At 52.0% G+C, this 27,940-nt stretch overlaps 3 long non-coding RNA genes across 3 annotated transcripts; all 3 read right to left on the bottom strand.

The window, feature by feature from the left end:
* Positions 1-2,268: 2,268 nt before the first annotated feature.
* On the bottom strand, positions 2,269-3,528 carry LOC112530715. The gene is made up of 3 exons (XR_005842883.1): positions 3,457-3,528; positions 2,924-3,039; positions 2,269-2,328 (listed from the first exon to the last, which is right to left on the bottom strand). It is a non-coding gene; the product is annotated as an uncharacterized LOC112530715 (long non-coding RNA).
* A 13,658-nt stretch (positions 3,529-17,186) lies between these two features.
* LOC121108391 lies at positions 17,187-18,239 on the bottom strand. Its single transcript, XR_005842882.1, has 3 exons — positions 18,179-18,239; positions 17,835-17,947; positions 17,187-17,244 (listed from the first exon to the last, which is right to left on the bottom strand). It is a non-coding gene; the product is annotated as an uncharacterized LOC121108391 (long non-coding RNA).
* A 1,289-nt stretch (positions 18,240-19,528) lies between these two features.
* Positions 19,529-22,082, bottom strand: LOC121108390. The gene is made up of 3 exons (XR_005842881.1): positions 22,002-22,082; positions 20,714-20,959; positions 19,529-19,588 (listed from the first exon to the last, which is right to left on the bottom strand). It is a non-coding gene; the product is annotated as an uncharacterized LOC121108390 (long non-coding RNA).
* Between the last annotated feature and the right edge of the window lie 5,858 nt (positions 22,083-27,940).

The raw sequence follows: 27,940 nt of genomic DNA, 5'->3' as shown, positions 1-27,940 counted from the left end.
CTCACTGACGAAAATAGCTAACCTTCCTATTAAAATACATTAAGTTCTCAGGAATCAGATTTGACTGAAGATACATTTCCTCAAAGACGACAGTCTACTTTTAACAGAAATCTTATCTAAAGCTTCTTCCTGAAGTCAAGTGTGGCGACTGCATAAACGTTTGTTATTATTTCTTTTCATGCTAAGGGTCTCAACATCAACTTAGTTTCACCTACTTTATGCTGGATAAACTCCCAGATTTGCATGAGAATAAAAGCAGAACGGGGCTAAGTGTATGTTACAGTGAATGTTTACAGTGAAGTGCATACACCGTATCAAGAACTTCCTTCCCCATTACCACAACAGCCTTTACCTGTTTTGTCTGACTGCATTCACTTCTGGACAGGACTTGTTTTTTAAACACGTTATCGCAAAGCTGTGTAAGGCACTCAGTCTGTGAAGTCGATAAAGGATCCCACACATTCTTGACAAATACTGAAAAATAGGAATTATTTCATTCATGATATCCAAGTGGCTATCTGCTCTAGTTTCAAGGAAGTAAACAGTCAAAAAGCTAAACCTTTCATTTGCAGTAACCTTAACAAGTAATTGTAACTATCAACATCATTTTACATGACCACTTATTTAAGGTTTCATTACCTAGCTGCAGTGAACGTCCTCAAGACAACCTTAATATACCTGTAATTTTTGGCAGGATAGTTTTTTCAATCATTGTAAGCAAAACTTCTTCATCAGGATCATCATCTCTTTTTGATTCAGACGGCTTTTTGGCATCGCTGAATCCTTCTACAGCTCTGAACCAGGGCATCTCTTTCAGGTCTGTAGAATTCTGCTGAAAGATCATTCCCGTTAGTTGTTCAGCTGTCAGGATTGAGAGAAAAAGCTCCATGCAAAAATGTATCTAATGATACCAAAAGATTCTCATTTAACAGTTTTACATGGATTCTAATCACGGAATGGACCAAAGCAGCAAGCTAAAACTGAATGTAAAGCTAGATTTCAGAGGGTAGGGTTGTCAAAACGTCAGCAAACAGCTCCACATTAATAAAGATGCAAGTGATTCATACGCAAGCAACCTGACAAGAGGAAAAGATGTCCTCCTTCTAGTTAAAACTCTTATCTCAAGCTCTGGAATGCCTCTATAACCCACGGCAAAGCTCCTGTACGGAAGTCTTCCCTGCAAGCAGCATGCCCCCGTCCTGTCATACTTTGAGATGCCAGAAATAGCCACAGGTCTTGCCAGTTAACAAAGGTGAGTACATCAGAGTAGACAAGTTTGCAAAGACAGTACAGACCAGAAACGTAGCGGAGCACCGCCTACCCAGAAGCCCAGAGGATATCAGAACACACGAACACACACACAGAATTTTTCACAAAAATAAAGTCTGGTGATGCACCTACCTCAAGAGGACTCCAATTTATTAACTGAACTCTGACTAACGGATTTAAAAGCTTAGGCAGGCAAAAACCGATGTAAGCATCGCAGTATGGGTTGGGAAACTTCTCTTTCCGCTCCTGGAATTTCAACAGGATTTTTCTGATGTCACAACAATCTGCACGGACATCTTCAAAGATTTTCTTACTCTCCTCTAAAACGTTATCTATGGATAATATTCAATAGGAATAAGAAGAAACAATCACAGAATTTATTGAGTCATAAGCTGAACAGTTCATGCACCTACAGAACAGAAGAAATATCTTTATGATAACAGCATTTGTGCTTCATCTTTCACACCTCTTACACTGAAATGGGTTTTAAAACAGCACTCTGGCAAAGGCTTTTTCAGGAAAAAAAGAGATACAGAAGACCACAAAAAGTCTTCTGCGGTTTTGAACAACTGCACAGATTTAAATACCCATTACATTTCATATTTTGTATGTCTCTTAAAAGCTCAGACAGGAAAATCTTTCTTCTTCTGTTATTCAGCAAATACGCATCGTGCCTCTCCCAGCTCCTCGTGACCTGCTCACTAAGGCAGTTCAAATCTCAATTTGAAATACATTCCAACTTTGGACAAAAAACTGATTAAACTAAAGAAGCCTACAGTCTTATCTATTCTTCCTAAGGCATTGGTCAGAATTGTTTAAATGCATTAATTCTGTGCTGTAGAAAATAAACGATATACCATTCAAAAGGAGTATTTCTTCACTCTCCCTTGAAAATCCTTCTCAATACGGGAGGAATTTTGCTCTCATATCCTGACCAACCTTTGCTCTTCTGGAATTCAGTCACCTCTGTCAGAGCCAGTTCTTCATCACTCGGCATGCCTTCGTGGTGACCAGCTGTTTGTGAACGCTCTCTCAGCTGCCGCCTGCAAGTCCTGCATTCTGTAATGAACTCAGGTGAGTTATTCACCATGTACATACGTAAGAGAAAGCTCAGTGATATACTAAGAACACCCGGTGAGAGCAATAGCCTAAGGAAACACAGTGAGGAAGCAGAAGTAAGTATGCAACCCTAGAGACACAGACTGTAACAGTAAGGTACTTTGTGAGCTGCCAAAGGACATTAAAAGCATCTCTAGCGACCTTCACTTCACCACATTCATACTAGGAACTCCCCCCACCTGAAACACCAAACATCTAACATGGTACTCCATACTATCCCTGCCAGAGGTAGTCTGTAAGAAACTACTGCGCTCTCAACAGTCCATCATCTCAGTTCCATGTAGCTTATGCAACAACTTGCATAGAAACTGAGACTGCATCCAAGTCTCACTAGGGCTAAAAAACGTTAGTCCTGGCACCACATACCGTAAGAGCATGCAAAAATCAACAAGAAAATTATATTTATACCTATCATTTGCATAGCATACCTCTTGTATGTAATTATTGACATTACTTAACGTTAAAGGTTAACAGTTTGCTTCAAGCGAAGATTTATTACGTCGTTTTTCAACCAGTAAAACTCTTTAGTCCTTACCTGTGTCTAAACAGTGCTGAGTCAAGGCACCAATGCAACTGGAACGGTTTCAGAGCTCCCAGTAACTTAAGGTCAGCAGCAGACCCCGACGTTCAAAATGTAGCACCTGGCCTACGCTGATAACAGAGGGTAGGTTAGATGTTCTGATGCACCCACTGCCACCCCACCAGCAACAATACCACCTGCCTATTTTTGTCATCTGTGCAATAATCACAACATTGTATTCCTATATATAATCACAATATCATTTATTCCAACAGCGGGGAAAAATCTACTTTCAGTTTCGTGAACAGCCTCACTTCAACTTATGTTAAATTAATAGTACCTATCAACATTCAGATTCCAATCAGCACGAAAAAAAAACCCCATTAACAAACAGATGGTTTCCATGTACCTTGAGCTTTGGAAAGGAAAGGCATTTTTGCACGTGTGTGTATCATCTCCCTTAGTAATCACACAGATTTACCTTCATCCCTGTGTAAGTAACAGGAAGCAGATACACACTTACTACAGTTAGATGTAATTATACGTACCTTCGATGCTCACACATTATCAGAAGCTTCATCTTTTCATCACTCTCCAATCCATCATTACTTGGTTTGCCATTCCCAGCTATCAGAAGACAGGAACAAGACAAAGAGGTGAATGCAGAACACTGATTCTGCTTCTGCTCTTCATTTGGAGACTAATCAAAGTAAATAAAACCTCCTGATGAAAAATTCACAGTGTCCAGAGTGTAAAGCACAGTCAGTATTATCAGTGAACTGTAGGACAGCTGTGGCTGCTCCCTCGTGCAGGGGGATTGCCAGGTCACAGCCTGAACCGGGAGGTGAGCACCTGAGTGAGCACAGGGAGGGACCCCAGATCCACCCTTCCTCTCTCCCCTTCCTGGTGATGCTTCCAGCTGTGCTTCCCAGAGTGCACACACACTCAGAGTCTGCATGCTTTGTACCCACCCCACCTGCACACCAGTTAGAACCAGAAAGGGCTACATCCCCAGACTCACTCTTCTCAAGCTGTTGCCAGTTATCAGTCAATCCTTCTTTGTCCTCCTGTTCTACAGTGCCTGCGTCCCAAACAAAGGCTCCACATCACCTTCGTTTGCTTTACACCTTGTAACAAGTGATGGAATACCAGCTCACCGCTTCCCAGTCCTGGATGGAAACGGACAGTGCCTACCACACTCTGTTCCCAACAATGGAAAAGGCAAACTGAGCCTGCATGTTAAGTTCCAGCTTCCAAACTTTACACATTATTGCATTTAGATTTCAACAGTCAGCTCCCTACCGTCTCCTGTTATTTGTGTCCCCTTGTATGTATGTCCCAAATTACCCCTACTGATTCTTCAGTTCTACAGAGAAGTAGAAGCCAGAAGCATTTTCTGCTTGGGCTGTTCATCTGTATCAGCGTCAGCTGGCTTCAGTGCACACAAGACACAAAACCAGCTGCCCCTGCTGACATACTGCAGCATAAGAAAACACAGCATTTCCATCAAATACAACCAGCAACACAACAGTTGTTCTCTATGTAAGTTCTCTATGTATCTTTTCATGCCCCTGTAGAACCTGTAAATCATAGCAGCATCTGAAGGCTTCTCTCATTCCTGGGCAGTTATCTTTGAACTGTCAATGTTCTCCACGAGTTTTTCATACTCCCTCTGGTGGGCACGGGGCACATCCTGCAACGATGCCATCCTAAAAAAGAACACACTCAGACAATCAAAACCACGACAAGTCAACAGTTAAGCACATTCCTGAACATCTTCCGCTTAAAACAAAGCACAAAATCCTTGCTAATAGCAGCACCTGCACTGGAGCAAAGAAGAACTGCAAGACTTACCCATACCAACATTTACAGAAGCACTGTGTGTGGACAAGATTCATGCTTTGGAAAACACCAAATGTCACTGACGTAGTGGTAGTTCTGAAGGTACCCCCACTGACATTTTACCCATATTCCTCTACACAGCACGCTCCTAAAGAGCATAATATGGCAAGTGTAGCGACGTTACACTGCATAGATTCTACCCAAGTCGATGTGGGTAGGAATACAGCATACATCAGTGCGTCCCACTTAATTTATACCAACTTAACATCACCAAGCTATTACTACCAGACGTGTTCTCCCTCCCCTTCTTGTTACTTTCCAAATAGGTCTCCCACTCTCGATAGTCTTTCACATTTGATTGTACTTGAACTCCCCACATCATTTCATCCATTTCTTTCAGGTGATCAAGGCCAAAAAAAAAAAAAAAAAAAAAAAAAAGCATAGAATTCCACAGAAATATTTAGTCCACTTCAGCGGAAATTCTTTGAACACAAGCAGGCCAGCAGCAGTCTGTACAAAAGAGTATACATACACAGAGGTTCACACAAGTGAACGGCAGATGTTTGTGTTTCAGCTGCACGACGGTACGTGTTTCCGCGGTCTCTGGCGCCCCCGCGTGGCCGATCGGCGGAATGGCGGCCGCGTACGTTCGGTGCCGCCGTGGAAATAGATGAGGGGCAGCCTGGTTTAGAAGGAGGAGATCGCTGAGCCGGCGGTCCGAGAACCGGCAGCTCGCCCGCACGCGTAGCGCTTAGGAGCAACAGTTGCTGGTTTGGAGTCGTCGGGCGCATGCTCGCTGTGACCTGGAGGACTAATCACAATAGAGAGCGGCGGATGAGCTGCACAGAGCGGTTACGAAGCCACTTCCGCATTCCTACGCGCACGCGTTGTGCCGCCTGCAGGACTGAGCAGCGGACAGCGGCAGTTCCGCGCATTGGCCACGAGGTGGCGGCAGAGACCGCGGAAAGAACTTGGACGGGATCGATGCGGCCCGCGGCGCAATCGCTGGCGGTCAGTGCTCTGTCGCGATGACGGGGGAAGAACACGGAATGAGAAGTGGGGGGCGGTGGGGGTGAAGACGAAGAAAACAGAGGGAAACTCCTCCAAACTCAGGAAAGCCGTGCTAAGAGCTTTACAAAAAGAAAATAATAATAATAATAATAAAACGATTTAAAAAATTACTTCTTGCCAGCATCTGTTGCACTGTTTTTAAATATTCACGTACCCAAATGTAACTGCCCAGTACATTTAACGACAACAAAATTAAAGCACGTTGGCAGAAAGCAGAGCGCCATATTGGTGTTCACTCAGCCTCTGTCTTCTTCGTGCTTTCATGTATTTCACAGCTACCTAATGTAAATCACAGCTACCTCTGGAAGACAGCCCGAGAGCTGTGCAGGTCCATCAGGCTCAGCTGCAGCTTTTCATCTGCCCTTCTCTGGCCCTCCTGCAGCTGGAGAGAGAGCACAGGAGGGCACGTGGGATGCAGACCCTCCCCAGTCAGCCGCAGCAGTCGCTCCTGCCAGCACTCCCTTTCCCCCACGTCTTTCCCATTGGACAGTCTGGAGCCCTGTGTGGCAGAGGAGGAGAGAGCTGCAGGCAGAAGGAAAACGGGCTGCTGGGATTCCTCCATCCCACTGCCAGGTGTCTTCTCTGGCATTTTGGGGGTGGGAAGGGAGTTGTGGGAGCACCCGTGGGGCTCCGGGCAGGGGGGAAGGAAGCAAAGATGCAGCTGCAGGCAGCGGGCTCTGGGCTGGAGCAGTGCAGCCAGGCACAAACAGTGACAACGTACACACACAGATAAACACCCAGCACAGAATCTGGCACTCTACGGTCCTCCCAGAGCTTGTTACTGCTTTTTAGGCTGCTCTACAGGTATTCTGTCCTATCCCCTTCATTCCTCTGTGTCTTGCCCCCTTCCTTCACCCCGTGCCTTCCCCATTCCTTTTCCAGGCTTTCCCTTTCCTTTCCCCGCTTCCTTCCCCACGCCCTCCCCCTGCAACAGCCCCATGTTCTGCTGCTGTTCTCAGCTGACAATCCTTACACCACACTGTTCAAACACATCGGATCAGACTGCATACTGGCACTGATATTAAAACAACAACAAATACATACAGTATTATGTGTGGATAACAAACTCCTACCTGCTTGAAGAACAACAGCAGCTCCTCATCCTGCAGTAACTCCTGCACACGGCCAGGTCTCCCGTGCAGAGATTTGGCATCCGCAGTGGCTTCGCAACACTGGATTTGAGTCTTTGACTTCCACCTCAATCTGCTCGACAGCTCCCCCCCTCAATCTGCTCTTGTGCTCCAGAGAGAGATCCAAGGCATGAAGAGGTGCAGTGCAACACAACTGGATAACGCTCTTGAAGAATGGCAACACCTGAGCAACACAGGAAGGTAGAAGGAATAAAAGGGCAAAGCAAGGCAAAACCTCGGGGAAAGAAAGGGAAAGGTGAGAGGAAAATGTCACACAGCCTGCAAGGTGCCCTAAAGAGCCATAACAAAGTCTGGCAGCACTGCCGTGTTGTGCAATGAGAAAGATTTGTATATTTACACGGTCCTTACCTGTTCAGGTAACCAGTCACCTAAGTTGGGTTCTGGGGAATTATGGGACATGCAGCTTTCCATTCCTGAGCAGCTTATGGAAGAGCAAGGAGAAGGAAATAAAGGATGGCAGAGCACCATCAACACAGACAGTGCATGTCCATGCAGATTCCCAAATAGACAGCTTCCTGGGTTGTTTCTGCTTTTGTAGCATTTGCGTGCTGCAGATGAGGAAAACGCTCTGATGTATGAGTCTTCTGCAAGAGACACCCAAAGGTAAATGGCAGCTAACCTGCAGACCGAGCACTACTGCCTGGCATTGGTCAGGGGGAGCTCCTCCTGCCACTGCTGGATGCTGATGCTGACAGGGCTGGAGATGCTCTGCAGGGCCAGCTCGTAGCTGGGAGCCAGGAATGGACACGGCGGGAGAGAGGAGAGAGCTTCCGGGGACCAGCCGAGGCATCCAGGAGCATCCAAAAGCCCTCACTCAAAAGCATCACAAAGCCACAGCCAGCAAGCTGGGCATGATCATGAGCAGCATCCCGGATGCTGGAGATTCTTTGCTACCATACACTACGGGAGCACAGCTCTCGCTGCAGGCATCCCACAGCCAGACAAAATGGGAACAAACCCGCAGCTCTGCTGCACGCACAGCCCACAGCCATAGCCTTGCAACATGAGCTGCCTTGCTGTTGCTTGCATCCATCCCAATCCCTGGGAATGAAGACTCAGAAGGCAGTCAAGGCGTTGATCCAGCACCAGCGTGCTTTTATTCATTCACAGCCAGGAGGGCCTTTTGGTGAGAGGTCCGGTGTACACGTGGGACTCATTCTCTCTGGTGAAGGAGAGAGGGGCTCAGAGCTCGTGCTGCTGCCCGGTGCCTGGGACTGGAGCTCTGATTCTACGTCCCCCTCCACCAGGCTCGGCTCCTCCTGGCTGACGCTGACCTGCTCCTGCATGGAGCTGCTGCTGTCGGGGCACTCGGGCTGTGCTTGGGCTGGGCTGCACTGCAATGGTGCCCCGTCACAGTCCAGCTCAGTGACTGTTGTTTCTGGCAGGCTCAGGTCAGCGTCTTCTGCACAGCTGGGAGAGATGAGGGCTTCCACCTGGATCAACACCTTCATTCCCTCACTGATGTTATATGGAAGGCTCTCATCTGAGCCACAGCGATTCCTGCTTCCTAGCAGCTCTGCATTGATATAAGCACACAGTGAATCATCGCTATACACTCTGGCTCTTCTGCGTGGACGAGGGCTCGGTTCACCTAGGAAGGAGTAGATACACAGGCATACAGTTAGTGGCAAACTTGCACAAGCTGAATGATGAGAGTGCTTCTTGAGATTTGCTTCTGCAGTGGCAGCAGGACAAAGCCAATAGGACAATAGCAACAGTAGGAGCACTGTCTCGAAAGGAACTGTTGCGCTTTTGTTGTTTGTCTTTCTCTTTTGTGTGGACTCCAAGCATGAATTGGATGGCGCTGACAAGCAGGGTTTTGACAGCTGGATGTGCACCCTTACCTGCCAGGACCACCACCTCTGTTTCTGAGGGCTCCCTGGCATCGCGCTGCAGTTGGCGTTTGGCCACCGACGATGGTTTTCTTGGCCTGAAGCAGGAACACCAACTGCATGCTGGGGATTCCTTCACCCTGCTGGGTGGACTTGGTCTGGAGGGAGAAAAGAGGGAGCGGTGTGAGTCGTGCATGGTGCAGGGTGAGGGAAGAGCTGCCCTGAGCTCTTGCCAACACTTGCTTGTTCCGAGCACTGCCTGGTTCCTGCTGAAACACAGCTTAGAAGCTCGGTCTGATTCACACGGTTGAGGACGGTTCCATTTCTAGAGCTCAGCCCTGGAGTCTTGCTGGCTACATTCCCCTCAGCCATGTCAACCCAGATGCAGAGCATGCCTGTTAGTTGAACCTCAGAGTCCAAAGGGAGGGGACATTCAGTACACCACCACATGCACTATTGGCGTCACGTACTTTCTGCAAGTTTTTGCTCTTGCAATAGTGGAGAAAAACCCACAAAAGCCCACCCAAGCAAGTCTGATAGGAAGCTGCTGGAATAGAAAGTCCTCTTTACCTTTCAGAAGGAAAGTCAATGATTGTGTGGAATTTCCCCCGCGCAGCTGCGGGGCCTTCTTCCACTTCCATGTCCCTGCTCTCTGTCACAGCGGGAGAGCTGCTGTGGCCTCCCCTCTGTGCCTGTGCCTCCTCCAGGGTGAGCAGCTTGGTGGCAGGAGAAGACACCTGCACAGACTCGGGACCTGATGGAGAACTGCACCCTGGAAGGGAAGACCACAGCTAAGAGGGAGAATCAGAAAGCAGCGGCACAGCCATCACAGTTCTGGGGGAGGCGCCACACATCTCTCAGCCTTGCTTATCCAAACCACTGGAAAAAGAGGAGGTCAAAACCCTTTCATCAAGCTTCACCTGCACGCAAAACATCACCATGACAGGGACGGTTTTCTCATGCTCAACTTTGGGCTTGGACATTCTCCGCATCCAGCCACAGGTTGCCATATTCTCATCTAAGCCCACAAGCCTGCTGGCCCCTCGATAGCAAAAGCGTAGCTCAACAATCCTGGAGAAGGCCTGCATTTGATCAAGGTGTCTCATCAAGACAAAGCTCATGCAGGAAGACGCTCACCTGCTCCATCTCCGATGCCTGATGTGGAGCTGGAGCAGAAGAGGACGTCGGTGTGGTTGATCAGGAAGTCCACCACGTCCGACTGCCTCTGCAGTTCCTCGCAGGCAGCTCTTCCGCTGGCGCAGGCAGCCTCGTTCTGCTGGGATCTGTAGAAAAGGCAGATTGGAGAACTCATTGACCCGAGATCGTTTCCCCACGTTTGGGCATGTGGGCAGCCAAAGGCTGTCCAGTTGGGCTCTGGAGACTTCCGCAGTGGGCAAGCACTGATGCCACTGAAGACATTCTCCCGGGTGATCAAGGACACACCAGCCCCATCTGACGAAACCAAGAGAGCACAAATTGTCCTCCTCTCCAAAGTGTGCCCGTGGGGAGAACAGATGGAAGCCTTGTGCTGAGGCGGAAAAAGAAGTTTACCTGAAGAGGTTGGGAGCCCACACAATCGCTAAGTTCTTAGCGTGCATGTTTGTGATGGAGCAGCTCCCAGCGAGACAAGCCAAGTGTCTCAGCAGGTACTCCAGTGTCCTGGAAAGCAAGAGCCAAACCTTCAGCACCACTGAGCATACGGTGCTCACATTCACCAAACAAACCTCACTTCTTGCCACTGCTTATTCTTGCTTCTAGCAAGTAGATCAAGCTTTCCCAAGTGCCACGCTGCAGCACCAAGCCCCAGCACAGCACAGCTGCATCCATCAGCTGCACCAGCCGTGCCCCCGTGCTCAGGAGCTGACCCAATCCATTCACCCCACGCAGACATCAACCACTTCAACACACACAGGCATCATGTTGCCAGCGTGAGACAAAGCCTAGCCTGCAATCGCATCATCGCCCTCTGATCTCAGCCCTGCTCCATTTCACCAGACTGAGGGCAGCAGTTTTCTGACCTGTAGTGAGGCACGGGCAGCTGCTGGATGACCTCCTGCATGCTGAGCAACCGCTCCTCATCGGTACCTGCAGAAACAGCGTCCTGGAGGAAAGCAGAAAGGGAATGAGACACAGATCAGCAGAGATTCCTGCTGCAGGGTCGGCAACTATGGGGACGGAGCGCTGTTGCTCAGCACCGAGGCGGATTTTATGCCTTCCAACAGGCAGAAAAGCTGGGGAACACAGCGGCATGCAGCTGGTGCCATCAAGGCCAAGCAGTCCAAGCACTGGGCCGCTTGACAGCCTGATCGACTGTGCAGCTCAACTCCTCGCAAGCACTGTGAATACCTCACATGGTTACCTCCTGGGACCACCACAAGTGACATCAGTATGCTGCAGGATGTGGCAAAGACATGTGAGTCAAGCGCATGGGGCTAACAGAAAAAGGGCCTCAGAGCTGCAGAGGGCACTGCTGCTCCCATCTCCCACATTTCCAATGGCAGGATGCACACACCAGGTGTTGCGGTGCACCCGGTGTGCAGGAAGCAGGAGCTGCTTGTTGTACACAGAAATCCACTGGATGTCCATCAAAACCCCAACTTCAACAGAAAAAAGACCAAAAAAAGGTGCTCAGGCGTGTGTGTGGATGGGACAGGCCACGACGAGGGACATGAAGGCCATTGCCTTGTGCTTACCGAGAACTTGCCATGCAGCTGCTCGCTCAGCAGAGGGCTCGGCAGCTCCCTGAAGTACATCTTGCACAGGGAGCTCACGCTGTGAATGTCCCGGACGGTGAGCTCCGGAATCTGCTCCGACTCAAAGTCATGGCTGGAGAGAAGGACACAAAAACAGAGGGCTTGGAGAAAGAGGAAAACAACTCCAAAGCAAGACAACATACAGTCCAGAAGCACTCTTACCGCAGCTTCTGGATCTTGGACGCCACGCCGGACAGGCGGTAGATCCCCTGCACCACGCCGTGCTGCTCGATGAACTCAGCGCAGCTCTGCACGACCTGGGGGACTACAGAACAAGGGCCAGCGCTTAGCTGAGCTCCTGATTCAAGTCCTGCTTCAGCCGCTGCCCCTGTCACATGCCCATCCACTAAGCCCAGCCGCGCTACTGCTTGCCTCCTCCGTAGAAGAGAAAGAAGGCTGTCGCAGACGGCGCAGACAGGCAGGAGCCGGGGACAAAACTGGACACGGACGTGTTCTTGGCTTTCAAGAAATGCCACGACCTGCCAAGCAGCCTGAAGAAAGTAATTCTGGGGAAGCCAGAGACACTGCCACAAGTCCCATCACAGCTCCCACCGCAATGGAGGCGTGAGACCTCATGTCCAGAAGAGCTAGGAAACTGACGCAGTACACTCTCTTGGGCCAAAAGGCTTCCTTGGTTTTCAGGCTAGCGTGGCATTGGCTTACACCTTTGGCTTTAAGCAAATACAAGTGTGCCGGCCTCCTATGAGTATTAGCCTCAGCTTCCCTTTCAGCCATAACTCCCACCTCGCGCTTCTCCACCGGTATCAACCTGCCCCTTGCTAGACACGATCTCCCTTTCTTTCAACTTTACATGCCCAACAGAGGGAGGAAGCTCTCGGGAATGGGCTGTTCCTTACCATCACGGCCAGAGTGGAGAAGATGCTCTCCCAGGTCACAGCCAAACACCCCTTCCTTCTCCTTCTCCAGCTCCATCTCCCGCTGCTTCGGTTCCTTTGGGCGGGCCTTCACGAAGGAACGAAGGAAGCTGAGGAGCTTGCCACGCTTCTTTGGCACTGCACAACAAAAGGAAGAAACCAGTTCATTTCAGGTTGGGCTCAGTGGGACCAGGCTGAGCGGAAACACATGCTACAGAGCGCGTCAAAGCGGCAAGAACATTGCCAACACTGCATTCTACAAGGATTCAAGCATTTGCCCAAGCCCTCATTCTCACTGCCTACAAAACAGCAGCCCTACGCCCCGTGGGATGCAGGAAGGATCATCAACACAGAGGAGAACGTGGGATGGATAAAGGAGGTATTCAACACAGAACACACCCAGAAAAAGACTCCATTTGACTTCCCTGCGCCATCACATGTAACATCCGTACCTGGCTTTGGTGCTGAATTGATGAGGGCCTCAGGAAGTTTTCCGTTGATGAGCTCCACGCACTCACCAGGGAAGAACCCAACCTGTAAGAAGAAAAGAAAGAGTGATGGAATACTGGATGCAGCGTTTCTCAGGCCTCGACTGTTGCACCAACAAAGAATGGCCTGCAGAAAAGTAATCCTCGTCCAGCATTTGCAGCCAGAAGACCTACAAAAGCAATACATTGGTTCCAGAGAAGATGGCTCTGTCCTCCGTGCTTGTACTAAGGACAGAGGTGGTCAACTTCTGACTGCGTATGGAGCACGAGAGGCTCTTGCTTCTAAGTCAAATGAGGAGACAGTTTCCTACCCAAGCCCAGAGCCAAAGGGAAAGTCCTCTGACAGCGACACAGGGAAACTGTTGACGTCCAGAAGCCACCCTGTGCAGGACGAGCAGCTCAAAGCTGACGTTCCTGACTTGACTGCAGTTGTGCCCACGAGTCTGAAGCTTGTGCCTACCTGAAAGCCACGCTTGCCTCTCCACCAGGGGCTCTGCTCTTTTGCTGGCATAGCAGTAATGCACACCAGGTCTCCCACCTGCAAGACATTGCAACATCAATCCCAGCTTCAGCACAGCTGGGAGGAAGCACAGCTGAGATGGCACCCTTCTTCTGCACTGCCAAAGAACGCAAAGCTTGAGAGCAATTGCACCGGGGCAGCTCTCCAGGCATTTCCTGTGGGAAAGCTGGGCTTGGAGGTACAAGAGCCGCTGCCTTACACACCACACAGAATACAGTGCAAGCATGCCAAATGAAACCATCTTTTAGACATGGCTGAACTCCTCCCTGCATCCAACCCAGTGCAAGTCCTATCTGGACCTGCATCTTCTGGGCTTCGCCTCACAAGGCATTCTGAAGGTGTCTGAGAATATTCCTGATGCATTCACACGGTATACTCTTCTGGCCGTGACAACAAGGAACGCCTTCTTTATCTGCTTACCTCCAAGGAGAGCTCATCCGCTGCCTGGGCAATGTATCTCTTAATAACATGGCCAGCAGCAATAGCTGGAATATTAAGAGATAACTCCTCCTGGACCAGCAAGGGCTTCCCCTGGTTCTCAGGCTGAAACAGAGAGCACAGGCCATGGTGAGGAGCTGAGGACAAACAAGGAAGATTTCAGGGTGCCATCTCGATGCCACTAGCAAGGAAATGAAGCTTTTAAGGCAGCTCTTCAGGGACACCGAGAGAGCCGGAAGGACGCTCTCTCTCTTGAAAAGCAGGAGAGCACAACTGTGGCTCATTCTGCTGGCTCAAGGCAGGGAACAGAGACCAAGCAGAGCTTCACACTGTACCTCCGTCAACGCCCGGTCAGGCCCACGGCTGATCTCGCTGCTCGCGATGCCCATCACAGCAGGCGCGACAAGCTGCAACAGAAAAGAAACACATTTCCTGTGCTCACACAGCACTGGATCAAGAGACTTCTTCAGAACTACTTCTACAAACAACAACTGTGTGCAGTCTATTCAAACGGGACAGCCGTTGCAATACGCAGCACTGGACCAAGTCGCTGTCCCTCTGCTAGCAGATGGGGACTCTGGCACAAAGCAGCAGATGCATTTGCCCGCAGCACGCTGAGAGCACAGTAGCAGGCCAGGGAGAGGTGTCACTGCTGGGGCTGGAGCTGCTCCCCAGCCCCCGGCTCCCAGCAGCAGCCTCACCACCAGCGCCGGCCGCAGCCTTGCCCACGCATTTCCTCTGCCTGCATCTCTGCTGTGCTCCCTACCGCTGTCGGGCACACTCACACAGCCAAAGCATGCACGCCTGTGCCCCTGGCTCACGTTGTGCAGCTCTGCACAGAGTGGGACTAGGGCTCTTTGCCTAAGGGATTACTTCCTTCACACTAGCTGCTCCCAGCACTACAGGCAGCATCCTTGCGAGGGCTGAGTTGGAGGGGAAGTGGAGAATACCCACATGGTTTTTCCAGTGCCACACCCCAGCTGCACGAGGCTGTGTTACTACACACAGTGCGACTAAACGCAGGCTGCTGAACCATGTGGGGGGACAAAACGTGTCACGTACCTGGCAAGAGATCAGGACAAGGTAGAAGAAGATCCTCGAACCCGCAGCTGTTCCTTGTCACTTTGCTCTGATCTTCCGCGAGCAAAAGCTGCACCAAGGGAGCAGGCGGAGGGTGGGCAGGGGACAGAGAAACAGCAGGTCAGTGAGCCTCCACAATTTAGCAAAGGAGGCGAGGGAAAAACCGTGGGACAAATGCCATCTTGATGGATGGCTTTGGAAGTGATGGCCTGGGGGAAAACGGTTTCTGACAGTCCAGGCTAAGCAATATGATCCTAGGAGCTCCGCCAGCCAGCACTTCTCAAGCCCTCACTGCCCACCCGTCTATCCCGCACCGTCTCAGCTTACCTACAAGGCGCTGCGCAAGACGGGATGAAGACAAAGGGACTCAATCAGTGCACAAGTGCAACAAGCCACGTACTCACGCCGAGCTCAAGCGCTCCAATGAAGGGAAGCAGCACGCGCTGCTCCTCCCCTCATTCTAGCCGCTTATGACATCACTAAGGGCCACCCGGCTGCTCCACCATGGACGGACAAGGTGGGGAGGCAAGACCACGTCACAAGACCACAGGATTCCAACAGGGCACCCCAGCGTTCGAGAAATCAGTGTGTGGTTGGAATTCCATCCCAGCCAAATCCTGGAGAAGCTGGCATGGGGTTGTCGGGACCAAAGTGCAGGACCCGGAGCTTGGTGCTGTTGAGCCTCTTGCTGGGCCTATGGCAAATCCACACTAGGGTCCTTCTTTGCATCCACGGGCGGCTTAGAGCAGCCATCTCTTTCACCTGGATGGAAATAAAGGAAGAGAAATACATAGTACTACTACTAGACTGCTTCGACAGTTTCTTTCCCGAGTGCATTTTTGCCTTTTGGCTTCCATGACGACCTCATTTCCTCCTCCTTTTCTTTGGGGGGAAGCTGCCCCCAGTGCCTGAGCTTCACAAGATAGCGTGAAACATGACACTAAGACAAACGCTTGCCCTGGGTGCAGGGTGGCTGTGCTTTGCCAGGCATATACAGGAGGGTAGGGCTAGGAAGCACCACGTGGCGGCCCCAGGCCAAGTCTGCATTCAGTCACTGTGGCGACAGCTGCTGCCTCACCGCCAGAACGTATCCGAGGGTACAGATGGACGCAGGCACTCCTGCTCCTTCTGCAAAGCCCTCCTCTGCACAGCCTGTTAGCTGCTGCTCACTGCTACGCTAGGAACATTTGCAAGGATGCTTTCAGTGACTGAGGGCATCGCACGCCATGAACATCACCCTGCCGACACAATGGCATGGCAAACACAGCAGCAACTCCTGGCACCGATACCTCCGGGTACAACAAGCACGGGGCATTGGGTTGCTTTGGATGCAGTTTGAGCGCTGAGGTCTTCATGGAAAGCGCCTTGCAGAGCGCATCATGTCCTGCACCAGGCAGAGCCCCTCTCATCTCCCCAAGCTTTGGGGCTTTGAAGCTGCACGCTGCTTCTTGGCACTTTGTCCCCCACAACTCCAGAGCACTTCCAGCTCTTCCCTGGCAATTCACGGCTTGCACAGTGCCAAACGCAACCAAGAAAAAAAGGCCAGAAAGAAGCAAAGGCCATGGTTATGCACACAAGCGGCCAGGAAGGGTTCAGCTCCAGAATGAAAGCTGCACAAGTCAACTCAACAGATTCCAAGGAATTCATTGACATCTGACACAATTTGCAACGCCAGAAGCACTGCCACGCAAACAGCACCGTATTGGGAAAGCAGCACGTCCAAATCAGCCCCCTTGCCCTGCTCTACCCGCTCAGCGGTGTGTCAAACACACAAACTCTCTTGCTTTGGCTCATGGCAGCCATCAAGCTCATGCTTTAGTGACACAGAGAACTCCATCTCCACCTACTCCGTGTCTCGCTAACCACAAGCTCGGCTGGGAGCTGTCGCTCAGCCTGACACCACAAGCAGAAAAGAAGTGCACATAAGCAGATGCTCTCATCCACACGTGCAAATCTGGAGGCGAGGAATAAAAGGCTCACTGGGCCGTGGGCAAAACAGGGAGCAGATGATAGGCAGGAAACAGGAAGGAGTTCAAGACCAGCTCTCCTACACCAAAGACAGGGAGAGCTGAGTCAGCACCACGGGAGGTCTTACGACACAGCTTGAGAGCTTACAGAGACCTGAGGTTGCCAAAGGAGGCTGCCAGGGTAACTCTCACCAGTCTTTTGCAGGGCTCTCACGGATGCTTGCGATGCTGACTTCCACTGCCTATGTCATCTGTAGAAAGCCCAGGTGACAAATGCTCATTTTGTCTGGGTAACGCTTCTATGCTTCCATGGTTATCACTGAAACAAAAGAAAAAAAGAAAGCATGCCACCCTATGAAATTTGCCTCTCTACTGCTGCTGTCAGCGTGACATCTAAGATGAGCATTACGCGTCCCTGCACCCGACTGAAGATTCATCCAAGTCTGTGTTCCACACAGCTCCATCCCAGTGCCAAAAAGAAACACGTACCGAGATGTTTAGAAGATTCTTTGTGCAGATACAAGTGCAGGGTGCATGTGTATTCTTTACAGCAAGAAATAGTAATTTCTCAAGCAGTACGACGAAAGGTCAATGGAAAGGAAATATAGGATGAACTCTTTTCATATAAAAAAATCCTTGCTAAACCTCTCCCCAGCAAAAGGAAGCCTGCTGGGCATTGCTAGCAGCAGTTCCCAGAACATCTTGCACCACCAAATGCAGCACGCTCCTTTTTTTCCACACACCCCTCATCTCTCTCATCAGCGTCAGATTCACTCCAGTTCAATACACCCATCAGAACAGCCCTTCCATTCTGCTGAGGTAGGAACCCACTGCTGGCATATCCCCCAGTCCCGTTCCCAGCTATGTCCAGCACCGGGGGGGAAAGGAAGAGACACTGCCATCACCTACCCAGACTTCTTGCAGGGCCTTCCATATGCTCTCACGTCACAGGTAGAAGCTGCAGAGCTCTCGTGGCACAAAGCTCAGAGAAGGATGGAGAAATCAAGGTTGCCGCGAAGGTGCTGCAAGTACTCCAGGTGAGGACTCACCAGTGCTGAGTACAGGGGGATGATCACTTCCCTGCTCCTGCTAGCTCCCGCCCTTTGCGTTGCACTTCCAGTCTAAACCGTCCCTTCTGCACTACTGCTCGGATCCTCACTTGGGGCTGGAGCTCAAGAGGTCAACACAACGGAAATAACACAGCGTGCAACTGGAAGAAATGTCTCAAAGCCCACAAGAGTCAACTCTCTCACCTTGGGCACAGCTCACCAACCCGGAGCCAGGCCTTGCCAACTTGGTTCTTCTGAGAACGCGGGAGGGGGCCGCACATCACACCAGAAGCATCCCTTTCAATTGCAGCTCCATGGAGAGAATGACACCGACTAACAGGCCTGAATGAATTCATTCACAACTGAACAGTGAGTTTGTTCTTCATTAAAAAACACACGGAGATTCTTAATCCAAAAAGAGAATGGCAGCACTTCATATCGGCCAAAGAGGTTTCTGTTCCTACGCCTCATCCCCTTACCCCAACTTCCCTTGCCTCATCCCCTACCCCTACACTTCAGTGATGCCCACGGGCTTCAAGTCAGGTCGCAAACACATAGGACTCCTTTCACACGACTCCAGCACAAAGGATGGCACACTTGTTCCATACACTCAAACGGACCAAGCAGTGGGATCACACTCACTTAAAACACACACAGAAGCAGCCGAACCCTGAGCACGTACATCCCTTCCTGCACTACTGGAGCCCACAGCTCACCTTCACACCTCCGGGGATTTCTGCTCTTTTACACTGACGCAGCCTCGCTACAGCTCCATGGGTGTCACACAAGGCCTGCAGGACCTCTTGCTCCGCAAACCCCGTCTGCAGGCATTGCTTCATGAGGTTCACCACCTGCCCTCCTGAGCAAAAACAAGCACTGAGAACAAGAGCAAAGCACACTGGATTCCACCTGGCCTGGTCCCCAGGCCTCAGTCCTGCCACACATACCTTGCTAAGCAGACTCATCCCTAGTGCCTGGCTGCACATCAGCACATGCATCATTCCTCAAACGCCCCAGCCCAGCAAGCAAGGGATCAAAGCGTTGCAACAGCTGAAACCACAATGCTCTGGGACATTCCTGTTAGCACTGACCGTGAACAAATCTACCACTGAGCAACAGGATGTGGGACAAACAGCAGAAGGCAACCAACCTGCAGAACTAACTCCTTTCGGGTTGGTCCAGATGTTTGTATGCTCCCTTCCACGGCCCACGCCAAGCTTGCTCAGATGCTCCTCTCCTTTGTGCATGGGAACAACGGTGCAGATGGGATGCGCTGGCTATGCACAGCTTTTCCTCTCTCCATCTTCCATTACCAAAGAGCACCTCAAATCTCTCCTTGCTAAAATATCACTTGGTTAAAAAAAGAACTGGCAACCTTGCTTTTAAAATTACCTTCTTTATACAACTTGATGCTTTAAAGCAGAAGCTCACCTAGCAAGGACTTACCTTAGACAAGCTCCATCTGCAGGGAAAACTTATTCCTCTGTGTCTGCAGACTTGGCACGCATTTTCAGCTGCAATAGTCAGCCCAGATCTCAGCACAGCTTTACCAACCACAGAAAGCCAGCTCATGGCCGCCATGTTTGTTTTTCTCTCTTCTGAAACACTGCACTTCTGCAAGAAGCAACGGTTACAATCACAGAATCACAGAACTGTAGGGGCCGGAAGGGATCCCTAGAGATCATCGAGTCCAACTCCCCCCTCTGCTCAACAGGTTCCATACAGCAGGCTGCACAGGTGGGCATCCAGCTGGGTCTGGAGTATCTCCAGGGAAGGAGAATCCACAGCCTCCCTGGGCAGCCTGTTCCAGTGCTCCGTCACCTCACTGTGAACAAGTTCCTTCTCACGTCGGTGCAGAACTTCCTGTACTCCAGTTTAGGGCCATTTCCCCCCTCTCCTGACCCCACAGACCACTGCAAAAAGGCTGGCCATGTCCTTTTGACTCCCACGCTTCCGATACTTAGAAACATTATTAAGATCCCCTCTCAGTCTTCTTTCCGCAAGGCTGAACAGACCCAGGTCACGCAGACTTTCCACACTGGGGAGATGCTCCAGGCCCTCGATCATCTTTGTGGCCTTCTGCTGGACTCTCTCCAGGAGATCCCCGTCTGTTTTGTACCAAGGAGCCCAGACCTGGATGCAGTACTCCAGCTGAGGCCTGATCAGGGCACAGCAGAGGGGGAGGATCACGTCCCTCGCCCTGCTGGCCACGCTCCTTTTCATGCGTCCCACCATCCCACCGGCCTTCTTGGCCACCAGGGCACACTGCTGGCTCATGGCCAACCTGTCACCCACCAGGACCCCCAGGTCCTTCTCTGCAGAGCTCCTCTCCAGCAGCTCACGTCCCAGCCTCTACTGATACTTGCGGTTATTCCTTCCCAGGTGCAAGACTCTACACTTGCTCTTGTTACACCTCACCTGCTTTGCTACTGCCTGGCTCTCCAGCCTGTCCAGCTCTTGCTGAACGGCAGCACAGCCTTCTGGCGTGCCAGCTGCTCCTCCCAGCTTTGTCTCAGAGGCATACTTACTGAGGGTGGACACTATCCCCTCCTCAAGGCCGTTGACCAAGATATTGAACGAGACCAGAGCCAGCACCCACCCCCAGCGTTCACCGCCACTCACAGCTCTCCAACCGCACTCTGCACCGCCCATCACCTCCCTCTGAGCTCGGCCACTCAACCAGCTCTCAGCCCACCTCACTGTCCACTCATCTATCCCACACTTGCTCAGCTTCATTACCAGGATGTCGTGGGAGACTGCATCAAAAGCAGTGCTGAAGTCAAGGTAGACTACATCCATTGCTCTCCCGCCATCTATATAGCTGCTGATGCCTCACAGAAGCCTAGGAGGTTGCTCAAGCACACTTTCCCCTTGCTAAATCCATGCTGACTATTCCTGATGATCTTCTTCTTCTCCAACTGCTTGGCCATGGCATCTAGGACAAGCTGTTCCATCACCTTGCCGTGCTTCTTTGTACCACAAAAGCTAGGAAAGAGGAAAACATTTCCACATTAGGCATACATTTCAAGGACGCTCCAGGCAAGTGGAGACAGTGGAAAGCACTGGCAAGTCAAAGCACACCAAGATTTCCCACGCAGTGTTAGCTATGGTGATGATAAATCATGTCCCCAGAAATGCCTGCACTAGAACACACAATCCAAAATATCAGAAGCTGCGGAGATACAAATTCATCACAAGCCAGAAGTCCTTTAGGTCGTGCACTCCCTGCAGTACTGACACTGGAGGATCAGAATCGTTTGAGAAGAACTGGGCCTGCTAAGCTCCTTCCCACCCTCCCAAGGAAAAGCAAAGCAACCGCACCGCCGCCAGCACAACCCCACAGCACGCAGCAGGGAAAGCAAACAGCTTCACAGTGCTCCCCTTCACTCCCAGCCTAACTAAGAGACCACATGAGGATTGATTGGGAAATCACTACAAAGCAAAACACACCTGAGCGTGCACAGGATTGCACTCTTCCAGTCTGTCACCACCCTCTGGGGGAAAAACTTCCTCCTACTATCTAACCTAAACCTCCCGTCTCACTTGAAAACCATTCCCCCTTGCCCTACCGTCATCCACCCTCATAAACAGCTGGTCCCCCTCCTGTTTATATGCTCCCTTCAAGCACAGAAAGGCCACAATGAGCTCTCCCCAGAGCCTTCTCTTCTCCAAGCTAAACGAGACCCGTTCCTTCAGCGTTTCCTCATAGGAGAGTGGCTCCAGCCCTCAGACCATCTTCATAGTCCTCCTCTGGACCCACTCCAAGAGCTCCACGTCCTTCCTGTGCTGGGGGCCCCACGGCCGGAAACACTACTCCAGATGGGACCTCACGACACCCAAGAGCTGAGCAGAGGGGGACAATCACCTCCCTCTCCCTGCTGGCCACCCCTATTTTTATGCAGCCCAGAACACACACATATATAGATATAGATGTAGAACTCCATGCCTACAGCCCCCCCCCCACCACAATCCTCTACAGCTCCATATTCCTCCCTATTGCGTCCAGCAGTGTAACAAGGACACCTACCTTAGACAAGCTCAACCTACATGGAAAAGTTATTCCTCTGTGTCTGCAGACTTGGCACGCATTTTCAGCTGCAATAGTCAGCCCAGATCTCAGCACAGCTTTACCAACCACAGAAAGCCAGCTCATGGCCGCCATGATTTTCTCTCTTCTGAAACACTCTACTGCTGCAAGAAGCAACGATTACAATCACAGAATCACAGAACTGTAGGGGCCGGAAGGGATCCCTAGAGATCATCGAGTCCAACTCCCCCCTCTGCTCAACAGGTTCCGTACAGCAGGCTGCACAGCTGGGCATCCAGCTGGGTCTGGAGTATCTCCAGGGAAGGAGAATCCACAGCCTCCCTGGGCAGCCTGTACCAGTGCTCCGTCACCTCGCTGTGAACAAGTTCCTTCTCACGTCGGTGCAGAACATCCTGTACTCCAGTTTAGGGCCATTTCCCCCCTCTCCTGGCCCCACAGACCACTGAAAAAAAGGTTGCCCATGTCCTTTTGACTCCCACGCCCTCCTTAGCCCTGGTTCTGGGGGGCTGACGGGAGTCCGGGGGGCACAGGGAACAGGGCTGGAGGGGTTGGGGGCGGGAGGGGGGGCACGGCCCGCATGCTGCCAGCAGCACTGTGGCGCTGGGGGACCCGAGGCCTCAATCCGTCCCAAACCCACGGCCCATCCCACACCCCTCATCCCAGTCCCACAGCCCACAGCCCAACCCCACGGGGGTTCCACGGGGGAAGGAACAGAGCTACCACTGAGCAACAGGACGTGGGACAAACAGCAGAAAACAGACAACCTGCAGAACTAACTCATTGCCGGTTGGTCCAGATGTCTGCATGCTCCCTCCCACGGCCCAGGCCAAGCTTGCTGAGCTGCTCCTCCTTTGTGCAGAATGACAACGGTGCCCATGGCATGTGGTGGCTATGCACAGCATGCCTTTTACTTGCTTTTCCTCTCTCCGTCTTCCATCACCAAACAGCACCTCCAATCTCTCCCGGCTAAAAAATCACTTGGGGAAAAAAAGAACTGGCAACCTTGCTTTTAAAATTACAACTTGATGCTTTAAAGCAGAAGCTCACCTAGCAAGGACACCTACCTTAGACAAGCTCAATCTACACGGAAAAGTTATTCCTCTGCGTCTGCACACTTGGCACGCATTTTCAGCTGCAATAGTCTGCCCAGTTCTCAGCACAGCTTTACCATCCACAGAAAGCCAGTTCACCGCCGCCATCTTTTTCTCTCTTCTGAAACACTCTACTGCTGCAAGAAGCAACGATTACAGTCACACAATCACAGAACTGTAGGGGCTGGAAGGGACCTCTAAAGATCACTGAGTCCAACCCCTCCCCCCGCAAAACAGGCTCCATGCAGCAGGCTGTACTGTAGGCATCCAGCTGGGTTTGGAGTATCTCCAGAGAAGGACAACCCACAACCTCCCTGGGCAGCCTGACTACATACCCCCCCGCCCATAACCTCCCCACAGCCACCTATAGCCCCAAATCCTCCGATGGCTCACCACAGCCCCAGAACCCCCCTAGAGTACCCCTCAGCTCCTTATAGACCCATACACCTTAACAGTCCCTGCACAGCCTCCGTCACACCCATATCCCCCTATAGAATCATAGAATCATAGAATCGCTAAGGTTGGAAAAGACCCACAGGATCATCCAGTCCAACCATCCGCCCTTCATCAATGGTTCTCGCTAAACCATGTCCCTCAACACAACATCCAAACGCTCTTTAAACACTTCCAGGCTCGGTGACTCCACCACCTCTCTAGGCAGCCCATTCCAGTGCCTGACCACCCTTTCAGACAAGTAGTATTTCCTAACGTCCAGCCTGAACCTTCCCTGACGCAGCTTGAAGCCATTCCCTCTCGTTCTATCACTAGTCACCCGGGAGAAGAGGCTGACCCCCAGCTCACCACAACCTCCCTTCAGGTAGTTATAGAGAGCAATAAGGTCTCCCCTGAGCCTTCTCTTCTCCAGGCTGAACAACCCCAGCTCCTTCAGCCACTCCTCATAAGGCCTGTGCTCCAGAGCCCTCACCAGCTTTGTTGCCCTCCTCTGGACACACTCCAGGGCCTCGATGTCTTTCTTACATTGAGGGGCCCAAAACTGGACACAGTACTCGAGGTGCGGCCTCACCAGTGCTGAGTACAGGGGAATAATTACTTCCCTGTTCCTGCTGGCCACACTATTTCTGATACAAGCCAGGATGCCATTGGCCTTTTTGGCCACCTGGGCACACTGCTGGCTCATGTTCAGTCTAGCATCAATCAACACCCCCAGGTCCATTTCCTCTACACAGTCTTCCAGCCACTCTGCCCCAAGCCTGTAGCGTTGCCTGGGGTTATTGTGGCCAAAGTGCAGGACCCGGCATTTGGTCTTGTTGAATCCCATCCCATTGGCTTCAGCCCAGCTATCCAACCTATCCAGATCCCTCTGTAAGGCCTCGCTACCCTCAGGCAGATCAACACTTCCAGCTAGCTTGGTGTCATCTGCAAACTTACTGAGGGTGCACTCAATGCCCTCATCCAGGTCATCAATAAAGATATTAAAGAAGACAGGCCCCAGCACCGACCCCTGGGGAACACCACTCGTGACCGGTCGCCAGCTGGATTTAACTCCATTCACTACCACTCTCTGGGCCCGGCCCTCCAGCCAGTTCCTTACCCAGCAAAGAATGTATCTGTCCAAGCCACGATCTGCCAGCTTCTGGAGGAGAATACTGTGCGAGACAGTGTCAAAGGCTTTGCTGAAGTCTAGGTAGACCACATCAACAGCCTTTCCCTCATCCACCAGACGGGTCACTGGATCATAGAAGGAGATAAGGTTGGTCAAGCAGGACCTGCCCTTCGTGAACCCATGCTGGCTAGGCCTGATCCCCCGGTTGACCTGCATGTGCCGCGTGATCTCCCTCAAGACAATCTGCTCCATAATCTTCCCCGGCACCGAGGTCAGGCTAACAGGCCTGTAGTTCCCCGGATCCTCCCTGCAGCCCTTCTTGTAGATGGGAGTCACATTGGCAAGCCTCCAGTCTTCTGGGATCTCACCCGTCAACAAGGAGCACTGATAGATGATGGAAAGCGGCTCGGCTATCACCTCCGCCCGTTCCCTCAGCACTCTTGGGTGAATCTCATCCGGTCCCATGGACTTGTGGCAGTCCAGTTGGAGTAGCAGGTCTCTAACTGTTACCTCCTGAATCGTGGGGGGTTTAGTCTGCTCCCCAGCCAAGGCTGCCAGGTCAGGGAGTAGAGAAACCTGAGGATAACCGGTCTGTCTTTTAAAGACAGAGGTAAAGAAGGCATTCAGAACATCTGCCTTTTCCTCATCCTCAGTGGTTACATTGCCAGCCTCATCCAGTAGAGAATGGAGATTCTCCCTGGTCCTCCTCTTGCTGTTGATATACTTGTAAAAGAGTTTCTTGTTCCCTTTTACCCCAGCAGCCAGCTTGAGTTCAAGCTGGGCTTTAGCCTTTCTGATTTTCTCCCTGCACATCTTAACAACTTCTTTGTATTCTTTCTAGGTTGCCCGTCCCTTCTTCCAGAGGAGGTAGATTCTCTTTTTCTCCTGGAGCCTCAAGAAGAGTTCCCTATTCATCCACGCCGGTCTTCTTCCGCACCGGCTCATTTTGCGGCTTAGGGGGACAGCCTGCTCCTGCGCCTTTAAGACTTCCTTCTTAAAGAGCAACCAGCCATCTTGTACCCCTTTGCTTTCTAATACTGACCCCAGGGGACACTCCCTACTAGTCTCCTGAACAATTCAAAGTCTGCCCTCCGGAAGTCCAAGGTAGCAGTTTTGCTGTTCCCCCTCCTGCCTCCACCAAGAATCGAGAACTCTACCATGTCGTGGTCACTCTGCCCAAGACAGCCCCCAACCTCTACATCTCCCACCAGACCTTCTCTGTTTGTGAACAGCAGGTCTAACGGGGCAGCTCCTCTCGTAGGTTCTCTTACCAGCTGCATCAAGAAGCCTCCCCGCAGCTCCCAGCAGCCACAGCCCACCTTAGCCCCGTTTCTGGGGAGCTGCAGGGGATCTGCGGGCACCGGGAGCAGCGCTGGAGGGGTTGGGGGTGGGGGAGCACGGTTCAGATGCTGGCAGCAGCACTGTGGCGCTGGGGGACCCGAGGCCTCCATCAGTCCCAATCCCATCACCCATCCCCCAGCCCTCATCCCAATCCCACAGCCCAACCCCACGGGGGGTCCACGGGGGAGGGAAGGGCAGTGTGCTTGGGGGGCCGCGCAGGGCTCCTCTCCCTCTCCTGCTCCCGTTCTCCCGCACACCTCCGGCGGAGCTGTCCTCAGCACTCGCTCCCGTTGTGCCGCGGCTTCCGGCTCGCTGCTGCCCGGACAGCTCCGGCTGACGCCGCGCTCTCCTGCGGGGCGGCCCGGGCTGCCGGAGCGGCGCTTCGCTGACGACAACCGCGCCTGACACTGCCGGCTCCCAACGGCCGCTCCCGCGCACGGCAGCTCAGCCAATGGCAGCCGGCGAAGCTGCCGCTGACCAAGGAGACGCCGGGGGAGGGACAGAGCTGTTGCTGACCAATGAGACAACGGGGGAGGGACAGAGCTGCCGCTGACCAATGAGACGCCGGGGGAGGGACAGAGCTGCCGCTGACCAATGAGATGCCGGGGGAGGGACAGAGCTGCCGCTGACCAATGAGATGCCGGGGGAGGGACAGAGATGCCGCTGACCAATGAGACGCCGGGGGAGGGACAGAGATGCCGCTGACCAATGAGACGCCGGGGGAGGGACAGAGATGCCGCTGACCAATGAGAGCCCGGCGGAGGGACGGGCAGATGCTGCTCACGGGGAGCTCCTCCTGCCGCTGCTGGATGCTGATGCTGACAGGGCTGCAGGTGCTCTGCAGGGCCAGCTCGTAGCTGGGAGCCACGAATGGACACGGCGGGAGAGACGAGAGAGCTGGCGGGGGCCAGCCGAGGCATCCAGGAGCATCCAAAAGCCCTCACTCAAAAGCATCACAAATCCACAGCCAGCAAGCTGGCCATGATCATGAGCAGCATCCCGGATGCTGGAGATTCTTTGCTACCATACACTACGGGAGCACAGCTCTCGCTGCAGGCATCCCACAGCCAGACAAAATGGGAACAAACCCGCAGCTCTGCTGCACGCACAGCCCACAGCCATAGCCTTGCAACATGAGCTGCCTTGCTGTTGCTTGCATCCATCCCAATCCCTGGGAATGAAGACTCAGAAGGCAGTCAAGGCGTTGATCCAGAACCAGCGTGCTTTTATTCATTCACAGCCAGGAGGGCCTTTTGGTGAGAGGTCCGGTGTACACATGGGACTCATCGTCTCTGGTGAAGGAGAGAGGGGCTCAGAGCTCGTGCTGCTGCCCGGTGCCTGGGACTGGAGCTCTGATTCTACGTCCCCCTCCACCAGGCTCGGCTCCTCCTGGCTGACGCTGACCTGCTCCTGCATGGAGCTGCTGCTGTCGGGGCAATCGGGCTGTGCTTGGGCTGGGCTGCACTGCAATGGTGCCCCATCACAGTCCAGCTCGGTGACCGCTGTTTCTGGCAGGCTCAGGTCAGCGCCTTCTGCACAGCCGGGAGAGATGAGGGCTTCAACCTGGATGAGCACCTTCATTCCATCACTGGTGTTATACGGAAGGCTGTCATCTGAGCTGCAGCGATTTGTGCTTCCTAGCAGCTCTCCATACATGGAAGCACACAGTGAACCATCGCTATACGCTCTGGCTCTTCTGCGTGGACGAGGGCTCGGTTCACCTAGGAAGGAGTAGATACACAGGCAAACAGTTAGTGGCAAACTTGCACAAGCTGAATGATGAGAGTGGTTCTTGAGATTTGCTTATGCAGTGGCAGCAGGACAAAGCCAATAGGACAATAGCAACAGGAGGAGCACTGTCTCGAAAGGACCTGTTGCGCTTTTGTTGTTTGTCTTTCTTTTAAATGTGTGCCTGCTGATAC

Source organism: Gallus gallus, chromosome Z (genome assembly GCF_016699485.2).
Source record: "Gallus gallus isolate bGalGal1 chromosome Z, bGalGal1.mat.broiler.GRCg7b, whole genome shotgun sequence".
Taxonomy (NCBI): Eukaryota; Metazoa; Chordata; class Aves; order Galliformes; family Phasianidae; genus Gallus; species Gallus gallus.
Note: the sequence above shows the minus strand (reverse complement) of the source record. Positions and strands in the feature narration are given on the sequence as shown.